We start from the raw sequence: 10,786 nt of genomic DNA, 5'->3' as shown, positions 1-10,786 counted from the left end.
GAAAGAAAGAGTTAAAACAAATAGAAAAGAAGGCCAAAGGGAAGCCTTCCTTAATAAAATAGCTTGGCATCTCAGAAGATTAGTTTGGTAGACGCTTTGTGGGGTACCTGGCAACTGGTGTCCCCCTTCTCTAAGGGCTAATCCTCCCCCATCACATAGAGGACTTGGACCTGACAGCTGTGTTTGTACAAATGACCTGTTCCTCTGACCATGGTTGGTTTGACATGAATTCGACAACTGACCTAAACTAACCCATTAAATTTCTCCCCTGGGAATTTGGAATTAAAAAATACGATATTTTTCTATTGAGGGCGTGAACTAGGTGAACACAGGAACTTGTGCATGGGGTGGCCATCTTCTATTCCAGGCACAGAGAAGCATAGGAAATCTGCCTTCTGAGAGAAAAAGAATAAAGTGACTTGCAGAAAATAGAAATGAGAACAGGTGATGAGAGAAAGAGAAAAAGAGGGAGAGGGAGAGGCTGTTTATTTTCCCATGGTGACTGTTTTATATCTTTTTTCTTCGGTCCTCTAAACCATCCCCATGCCTACCTACCTACTCCTGATACAACGCCAGTATATTTCTGCCATCAAATCTACAAATCTTTTGGCATTTGGATGCCTTTCTCTTTTCTTTCCAGTGCAAGTGATACATTTTCTTCTCTCCCATTAAAAGCCATTTCCTCTACTTGTAATTTAAATTTCTTCCTCTCTTACTTTCTCAGGGACTTCATTTCCTTAGTTTTTCCATCCATCTTGTTCATCATCAAATTCTTGATTATTCCCAACATATATGAACATTTTTAAAAAGCAAAACAAAAATTCTTATGCTATTTATTTCCATCTGCAGTTCTAATTCTCTGATCCTGTCACAGCAACACTTCTTGATAGAGTTGACTTCCTATTCAATCTATTCCAATCAGGCCTCCACCCTCCATACCACTGAGAACTGCTAATCACTGTTAACAGCCAGACCCAGTGACTATTGCTTGGACCTCATCTTACCCCAACTTCAACATAGTTAGTCAGGCTCAACTTCTTGAAAAGAATCTCTTCCATTGGAGTCTAGGACACTGCAATGGTCTGGTCTGCCTTCTACTTCCCTAACCAGTGGTGTTCAGTGTCTTTCAAGGGATTTTTCTCCTCTAGCTCCCTCTAAAAATTGGGCTTTGTTCTCTGCTTTCTTCATTATAAACTCACCTTCTTGGTAATTTCAGCCATTCTCAAGGCTTTAAATACATAAAATGCTGGCAACTACCAAATCAATCTCTCCAGTCCAGACATTTCTTCCAAGTTTTGTATTCAGATATCTGGTTGCCTATTTGGCATGGCAAGTCTCCACGAATATCTGAAATTAATGTTTCTAAAACAGAGCTAAGCTCTTAATTTCCCGCTTTTCCCTCTTAAACTCTTGCTTTTCCTAATAAAAAAGAAATCCTATCTTTATTTTTTCCCACTTCAGTAAATGGTATCACCATCCCCAGTTATATTCTAAACAAGACAACCTGAGTGATGTTACTGATTTCTCATTCTCTTTCACTCTCCAACTCCAACCCATCATCCTGTCTTTTTTCCCTGATGTAGATGTCTAATCTACCCACTTCTCTCCATCTCCTGTGCTACTATATTAATCCAAACTACCATTATCTCTTATCTGGGCTATTGCTACCAATTGGTCTTCTAGCTGCTACTCTTGCCTTCCTTAATCTCTTTCCTGCTAATCAGGATAAAGGGAACTATATAGGACCACATTGTTTCCTACTTAAATCTGTTCATTGTCTTCCAGTTTCTTTGCAATGAAATCCAAATTCCTTAAAATAGCTTAAAAGGCCTGGCCTACTCTGGCTTCTGCCCCCTTTTCTACCTAATCTTGCTTTATGCTCCTCTCTCACCCTTTAAGTTCCAGCCACAGTGGAATCTTCACTTCCCCTGAGAGACCACTGCAGAGCCTTCACGCAAGTGTGTCCTCAGCATAAACACACCTTCCACGTCCCCACTCCTCAGTTTCTCTGAGTGGCTTCGTCACATTCTTCAGGTCTCAGCTTAAGTGTCCTGACTTCAGAGTATCCTTTCTGAGTCCTCACCCATTACTGATAACCTGTAATCTATCATTTAGCCAGTTTGTTTCATCTGTAGTGCTCATTAAAAGTTGTACACATGCACTTGTTTACTTGCTTGTTTAAGCCTTCCCCACTGTACTGTGGTCTCTAAGGGCAAGGAAGAATCTTCTGTTCACTTATAGATCACTTAACACCTTGCCAGTGCCTACAGTATAACAGATGCTCAATTATCTGTTAAAACTTTATCAGTCACTGATAGCTTCCTAGTTCCTGATTCCAGTTCTGGTACAGCCTTATTACATTTTCTGTGGTTGAGTTTCCTGTAGTCGTAAAATCCCCCTTGTTTCCATTTATTGGTTTCTGTTTATATAATTAAATGATTGATGAAGTTTTTAAAAGGATGAAGTGATCAGCAATGCTGAATGCTGTTGAAAGAGCAAGAAGGTTAAGGGCTAAGCAAAAGTCATTGGATCTCATCACTGGTAATCTTCAAGCCAATAGTGTCTGTAAAATGTGGCTCTGTGGAAGCCAGATTATAGTTAGGGTGATGGGGAAGGTGAGAAGGTAGATGAAACCAATGTAGAATACTCTTTTTGAGAAATCTGACAGTAAAAATAAGGTATGAAGTAAAGTGGGGTCTTGGGGTTGAGTAGAGTCCAAGAAAGTATGTGTTGGTTTAGTTTAAAAAGAATAGAGAAGAAACATCTATTGATAATGCCTGTAAGCCAAAGGAGAAAAATATTGAAGAAACAAGGTTTAAATAGGGAGGAGGATTAATAGATTCAGCTTCCATGAGGCAGGAGTGGATTTGGTTGAGAGCACAGGTTTGAGAAAAAGGGACGGTGTTCCCTCTCCATTCCAGGAAGGGGGCAAGATAAGAGAATGAAGGTAAAGGAAAAGTCTTTGTAGAGCAAAGGGAGGTTGAGTGTGGCTGCTTCAGGATGTAGCTAAGTTATTTACTACTGGTTTTCAAAGGGAGGGTCAGAATGTCTTGAAAGACTTTTTTGAACCACACCTCCTTCCCTTTACTCCCTCACCTCCCTACCGGAGGCTACAGATGTTGTCCACTGCCACTACTGCAGAGACTCATTTCTGCTGAAGGTCACAATGGTTGATGGCAATGTGCGTTATTCCTTAACAGTGGAACAAGTGGGATGGAATGGAAAACCGCCTGCCGTCACTGAGGAGACGAGTAGTCAGAAGGGAACATGGGGGTTTGAAAAGCTCTGACATCATGAGGAATCTGACAAGGATACAGCACCATGTTTTCCAAACATGTAGATCATCAGGCACACTGGAGGCCCTTGGCAAAATTATAGACTTCAGTCCCCTTCCCTGGAGAGTCTCATTCTGTAGGTTTGACAGTGGAGGCCTAGGACTATAATTTTTAACAAGTTCTCCAGGTGATCTTTAGAATCAGGCGAACTTGAGAAACAATGGATTAAAAATGAATAAATGGTAACCAAATGTAATTGCAGGCCCAAAGTATTTTCTCAACTTTTAAACAAATAGAAAGAAATGTTGATAACTGACATCAACTCATTGAAATTACCTTAAAGAGAGCCATTTTCAAAGCATTGGTATCTAATTCTACGGTTCCAAATAATCTACAATATTATTTAAAGATAATACTAGTTTGTAGATGCTTCTTTGAGAAAATTTCATTGAGAAAAAGGTAAATGGAACCAACCAGCTAACAGTTATTATTTATAAGATAACGAGTCAGATATTTTAAAGCCCGTTCTGCTTCTAGTTTGCTTAGCTTCCAGATTAATAAACTAAACATAATAAAATCTAAGAATGTAACTTGATCTTACCCATTCCTAACATTCTTAAAGGAGATCTTTTGCACACCAGCAGCAGAGCTGCTAAGAGTAGATTCAGTTTAAAATACTTTTTCTATTCACTCCCAGAAAGAGTGATTTGTATTGATATACAATAGTCGGGCCCCAGACCACTTTCTGGAACCACAGAGCCCCACTAATTTGTACCAGTTTTCCTCTATTCTAGTTGGCCCTGACCATCAGGTATAAATTAGTGCTAAATCAATATTAGCTGATACTTCCCCAGGTGTGGGAAGTGCGGAAACCTGATCACATGAGCAAACACAGTCCTTCCTGGATACATTTAAAATAAGATGGTTATTATTATACTGTATGTGGAAAGGTTTTTAAACAAATCTCATGCCACTTTAATTTGCATTAACTTGATGTACTGATATCATAGTCAGAATCCATTTTCAGTTATTAGTTTCCCTACCACCCTTCGCACTTTCTTCATTCTTTCAGAGAGACTTCTCCTGCCCTTCCAATTTCTTCTCACCTCCAGCCATGATGCCTCACACTGATTTTCATGTCTTGTGCTACTGACCAGGTTGAGTGGATGAGCCAAAGGGGACTTGGTTTACATACCTGCTTTCATTGTTCACCTTGGGTGGAGGAGTGTCCTAAATAAACTTCAGTTTTGCCACAACACCATTACTCAACAAGGTATTTATACAAGCGTCACTTAATAAAAAAAATAATCAAGGCACTGAAACTTGTTATTGAGGAAGGAAGCTTTATCTGCTTGCTTTCTTTACTCAAGGGTGAATCTCACTTTATTTTTTCTTAGAAAACTCTTAAGGGGTTTTCTTTAAAGAAAACGTGAGAAAATCTGGGAGAACACAAGTACTGTAAGTCAGGTTTAAGATAAATTTACCTTTGAATGGATTGATTCCTTTGTTAATTATCAATGACAAAGAATATTGTTATTTCTCTCAACACTTCCAAGTCATAGCTACTCAAGGTGTAGCTATACATTTAACACAATCATAAATATTGAAAACATGTTAAATATTTAGCCATAGATAAAAACAGAAACAAATATTCAAAATTCCAACAAAATGGTATGACTCTACTACATTTTTTCTCTTCTCTATCTTGAGTTTTATAGACATTTCATAGTATGTTTAAAGCATTTTCATATCTATAAACTTCCTGCATGCAACAATTCTGTGAAGTAGTTAGAACACATATAGTACTTCATTTTACAGGTGGGGAAACTGAAGCCTGCAACATTGACTAGGGGCAGAGTTATCACATGAGAGATTCAGAACTGGGTATCAGATCTTCTGACTCCAGGCCCAGTGTTTTCTCTTCACTATGAAAATGCCTTTGTAGCAAGAGAGTTAGGGATATGATCACTTGGTAATAGAGAAGCATGGATCTTTTCCATCCTTAGTCTTTGAAGGACTTATGAGCTAACTGTGAGAGAGAAGACACTTCCTGCCTGAGAGATTGATTACCTACATACAGGACAACCTGATGATGTACCCTGATAGGAGAAGGGCTTGTCTGAAGGTCCTAATTTGCTTTAAACATCCAGAGTTCCTGATAGGAAGATGGGGTGTGGTAATTATATATCTTGCTTTTGGCTTATCTTCTCCATATCCTCACCCTCACAGATGTCTTTCAAACATTGGTAATTATAGCTTTCAGAGCCAAAGCCTACAAACCCATAAGCCACACAGATGACATACTAAAATGTACTCAAAACATGTAAGGCTGAAGGAAATTTCAGTGCTACTAGACTCATATTGAAAGAAAACTGCTTATAAAAGAGGTAGCCTTTCTTTCTATGACACATCTGTACTCTACTACATAGGCGTGCAATTGTATCTTGTTGATCTGTGGGGGTGTGCATTAACTCATTTGCCTCTAAATTTAATCAGTGACTTAAAAATAGACTACAGTATGTGTGTGGATGACAAGACCATATGATTAAAACCAAATACAGCTGTCTGACATTGGAAAACGGATCCAAGTTAATGAAACCTACTTGAAACGACGAAGGAATTGCTTCTAAGAAAGATGAAGAATCAGTATCAAGACATGAGTTCAACACAGAAAAGCAGTTGTCCTTGTCATGCCTATAAATGGAACTTGAGTTAATAACATCATAATTTCTTAAGCAAGTTCTTGCTATAGTGGCAGCAACCTAACATATGTTGGAATTTTCTACCGTATGTATCACTGGCCAGACCAATGGTAATACATCCTGTCTAATTTGGCATCCCACAATTTAGGAGGCCCTGAATGTTTAACGAATTATGAAAGTAGACACTAGGAAAAGTCAAATGAATTATCTTGTTTTATTGGGTTTGAGAAGCAGTTCAGAGGGCTTAGTAATGGTCTTCGGGTAGAGTTAGTGCCATAAATATTGGTGTGTGGGTATTTTTTCATTGCAGTAAGAATGCAAGGAAATGTTAGAGATTTGAGAAAGACAGGATAAATGGAAAGAACTAGCATATGTTCAGCACCTATGTTGTGCTGGGTATTCTGTGCACATTATCTCATGGAATCTTCACAGAAAACTTGCAATTGATCCTGATAGAAACTGAGAGAGAGTCATAAAGCCAAAAGTCAGAGTCCTTTATCTGGTACTTGGTCCTAGGGTCTGTTTACCTCCAAGTGTTGTGCTCCTGACACCATATCTCTGTAAAACTACATTGGCCTGGATTATGGAATCTTCTTCCTTCATTAAATTCATGAATAGATTCTAGAGACATATCTGAGATAGCGATGTGGTATTCCTATCTAGAAATAGGAAAACGAATTAAATTTCTCTGAGGTCACCTTCAGCAGTAATTTTAGATTAAAAGTCTGATCTAGAGATTTAGTCCAAGGCTTTTACTGGGTACATTATTATTATTATTATTATTATTATTATTATTATTTAATCATTAAAGGTCTGAGATCTTCAGCATGAGTAAGACTTTAGGTGTTCATATTTAAAGTTTTCTCTACCTACTTAAATGTCCAACAATAAGGAATTGGTCCAATAACCAGAACACAACCGTACACTGGAATTCTGTGTGTGGTTAGAATTATGTACAAGGAGACATATCCAAAGAGAGTGCTAGGAGCGATATCAAAGAGTAGGTGAAAGAAACTTTAATGATATAAGAAAATGTTTTCATATGTTATCAAATTTAAAAAATCAGAAAAAATGCTATAAAGTATGTGTCTAATTAAATTTAAATACAGATTTACATATGCATGGATAAAAACAACTGGGAGAATATAAGCCAAAGTATTAATGGTGGTTCCCTGTGGGAACTGTGCTAATGGGTGGCTTTTATTTTCATCTCTGGGCTTCTCTAAAACAAACAGGTCTTATATTTCTAGAGAGAATGCTTTACATACAACAGACACGTGCACACACTACACAATTTTCTGTAAAAGTTTTAAAATTTGGAAATAGAATAATAATGTGTCAATGCAATTATGTATAGGACAAGGGAAATTTATTAAATAGCATCAACCTCATTGGTGGCAGTAAACCGTCAGTGTACCCATCAATGGAAATAAAATTGGCTCTTCACGTAATTTCTTATTATGCTAAAATGATTACATATTACTATCAGAGTTCTTTAAGCACCCGGCCTAAAACTGTGTACTCAGAAGGCACACAAAACACACAGCTAAGCATATGGCACTGTGTGTGTAAAATAGAGATAATATCACAGCTAGCTCATGGGGTTCTCAAAAGATTTAAATAAAATAATACTTCTAAATCTGCTAGCACAGTGCCTGACACATAGATAACTACCAAGAAAGTAAGCACCCAATAAATGTTATGTTCTTACTGATAAGCTAAAGAACAGAATAATTCTATAGAGGAAGATGTTTATTGATCTAAGCAGTCTATATCAGCCACCTGGCACACATATTTCATTTTAAATAGCCATGCAATTAATGTAGGTGGTGTCCAAAGGAATCTCTGGCACATTGTAATTATGTAGTACATTTCATTCACCACACTTACCAAGTTTTAGTGAGTAATGAAAACAGGAAATGAAGCCATGATATAATTCAAATTTTCTTTAATGATTTTGCTTATATTTAATATTACCAAGAATTATTGAAATATAAAAAGAATTAGTACTTTACAGCTGCACTGTTATTTGCCTGTATCTAATTTTTTATTTGTGATTAAAAACAACTTTGAATTAGTTATATCCTTTATTAGGTAATACAAACAAAAAGCACATCTAAATTTCTTCTTTGAAAATACCATCATCCACTGGAGACTGTCTTAGTTCAGACTGCAATAACAAAAATACCACAGACTGGGTGGCTTAAACAACACACATTTCTCTCTCACAGTTCTAGAGATTGGGAAGTCCAAGATCAAGGTACTGGCAGGTTTGCTGTCTGGTAAAAATCTGCTTCCTGGTTCATACATGGCTATCTTCTCACTGTGTCCTCACATGGCAAAAGGGGCGAGAGAGCTTTCTGGGCTCCCTTTTATAAGGCACTAAATCCATACATGAGAGTTCCACCCTCATGACCTAATCACCACCCAAAGGCACTACTTCTCCATACCACCACTTTGTGGGTTAGGATTTCAACTTAAAAGTTTTGGGGATCACAGACATTCAGTCTATAGTAGAGACATACACTTGTTTAAATGTATTTTAATTATCTACATTAGATAAAAGTAGAATGGTTAAATGTCCCACATTTTTTAAGGGAAATCGTTTAAGCAGAGGTCACATTTCTAGATGAAGACACATTAACTCAATGATTTAAAATAATATGGCTTGGGTCTATCATCATATTTCAAGATCAAGAAGAAAAACCTCAGTTACCTACTTAGTGAAAGATGCTACAATTATAACTGGTAAGAAAGTGATTCAGAATATGAGTGGGATTTTAAAAATTAGACTTGTTTGTCCCCCACTCTGAGACCAGAAGTATTTAGAGGGGCAAAAACCTAGATGCCTTGGTGGCAAATGTTTTGGTATTTGGAAAATAAAGATGTCTTTTTCCAAATGTAGCCATTTCCAAAATGCAACTAAGGACTATACCTACCTGTCAACTCTGCCCCTTTCTTTCTCAGCCCTCAATCTCTGACCATCTTCTCAGAAGCCCCTTGTATGATTCCCTAAGGGACTATTGCTAATTAATGTCTTCTGGGTTCTACCTTCCTCATGACTATTGCGGCTTTTTTTTTTTCTTTTCAGGAAAAAGTTTGTCCTCAGTGGTACATGTCAACCCTTGCCCAGCCTCATAACTTATTTTCTAGATGACAGGTTTAGTTTTGGCCCCAGGAGGCAGGATAATGGGAGAGATGGGGAGGAGCCTGGAGAGGGTTCAAAATACTGACCGGCACCATTCGATACATAGCTGGGTAAACTCATGCCTCCGAAGACCACAGGTTTCTCTATTTCTTTATATATGCTCAGTGGGATTTCTTTAAACTTCGTCAACATTTCACATATGAAACATTTTTATGTTTCTTTCTGTTTCGGTCATGTGCTTTAAAAGATCATCAATTTTAAAGCAAGGAAATGAGAATACAGGTAAAATTCAAAAGGGAAAAGATGGGAGTCTATAAAAAGTTTCCTTACCCTCTCTCAGAGCAAATTCACATTTGACTGAGTAGTGGTTCTACATTTATATTCCAGTTAGATGATTATTCTTGTCGATGAATAGAGAATGTGTATTTTTCTTTCCAAGGGGAAACTACATGACTCCAGATTTGGATACTAGACACAATAGTTAAAAAGATAATGGAAATATTTATTTTCTATCAGTAGGTTTGGAAGAGAATATATTTTGGATCCGAAGAACATATTTTGGATCTGAAAAATTAAAAGCACTTAAAGAAGACTGAACTTTGTGTTGTACAGACTCCGCTAGACAAGAAGAAACCCACGTGAATGCTGAGAGGCAAATCAGTGAAGTGGCCTGAGTTTCTCTTTCTTCAGCTTTAAAATCTGGTGACTAAACTGGTCAAGCAGAAGATATAATAAACATAGATTGGAATAAATCTGCATTTTCCAAGCCTGATGAATTTTAAAAACTGAATTGACTAACTGCAATCTTGAAGACAGAAGGGAAGTACCCAGTCATGCCTCCTGAAGAAAGAGTAGTCTGAAAATTATGTTGTGTCTGAGGACACATTACAAAGAGATAGAGGCTCAAGATCACCCAGAGGGCCACTGCCTCCACTCTGAGACTGTAAAGAAAGGGCTGGAAAAGGAATATTCTCCATATAAGTATGAATGCTAAAATGTAAACATTTTTTAATTTCAATCCAAAAATAAATAAATGAATTAAAAGCCAAAGATGTCTATTCTAATTTAAACTCTCTGTATAAACCTAATATGTAGCGGGTGCTAAAAAAATCTGTTTATGGTATGTGACTGAATATTCTCTATGCAATGTGTGTATGTTAACGCTATAGTTCATTTATTATAAGGTAGTTTTTCACATTTTAATATCTCTGAAATATGGATAAATTTGAAATTAATGGCATGTCATAGTTTAATTGGCAGCATCTTTTTCTTAGCACCACTTAAAAGAATGACACAACTTACATAGATGGTGTCTTAGATTTGATGAAGTACAGTATTCATTACAGTTTAAAAATCACAACTCTATCTAGAGTCCTAAGGACCTCATAGATGTTTTAGTATTTGTGAATTATCTTAAGAGTAAGCTGGAAAATGCTAAAGAAATGCTCCTGAGAAGGACTGCTCTTGGAAGCAAAAGTGACACGTATGTTCAGGAGGAAGTCTGCGGGCAAAGAAAATGAGGCTAATGACAACATCAGTGCTTTAGGTCTGGCATCATTCAGCTAGGTCTCTTATGCTCCATTCCTAAACTCCTAAAGCTGGTTCTAGTCAGTTTCAGTCCCTTCACATTGTATTGGAGACCACCAATACATGTGATCTCC

At 37.3% G+C, this 10,786-nt stretch overlaps 1 long non-coding RNA gene across 1 annotated transcript in view; it reads left to right on the top strand.

The window, feature by feature from the left end:
- The window catches only part of LOC112479725, a 17,675-nt gene extending 7,500 nt beyond the window's left edge, over positions 1-10,175 (top strand). Inside the window, exon 2 of the long non-coding RNA XR_003046312.1 lies at positions 9,642-10,175. This is a non-coding gene — a long non-coding RNA (uncharacterized LOC112479725). The remainder of the gene's footprint in view (positions 1-9,641) is intronic.
- Positions 10,176-10,786: the final 611 nt, after the last annotated feature.

This window comes from Pteropus alecto, unplaced genomic scaffold (genome assembly GCF_000325575.1).
Source record: "Pteropus alecto unplaced genomic scaffold, ASM32557v1 scaffold21, whole genome shotgun sequence".
Taxonomy (NCBI): Eukaryota; Metazoa; Chordata; class Mammalia; order Chiroptera; family Pteropodidae; genus Pteropus; species Pteropus alecto.
The sequence above is the reverse complement of the archived record's forward strand: the minus strand, read 5'-3'. Positions and strand labels throughout refer to the sequence as shown.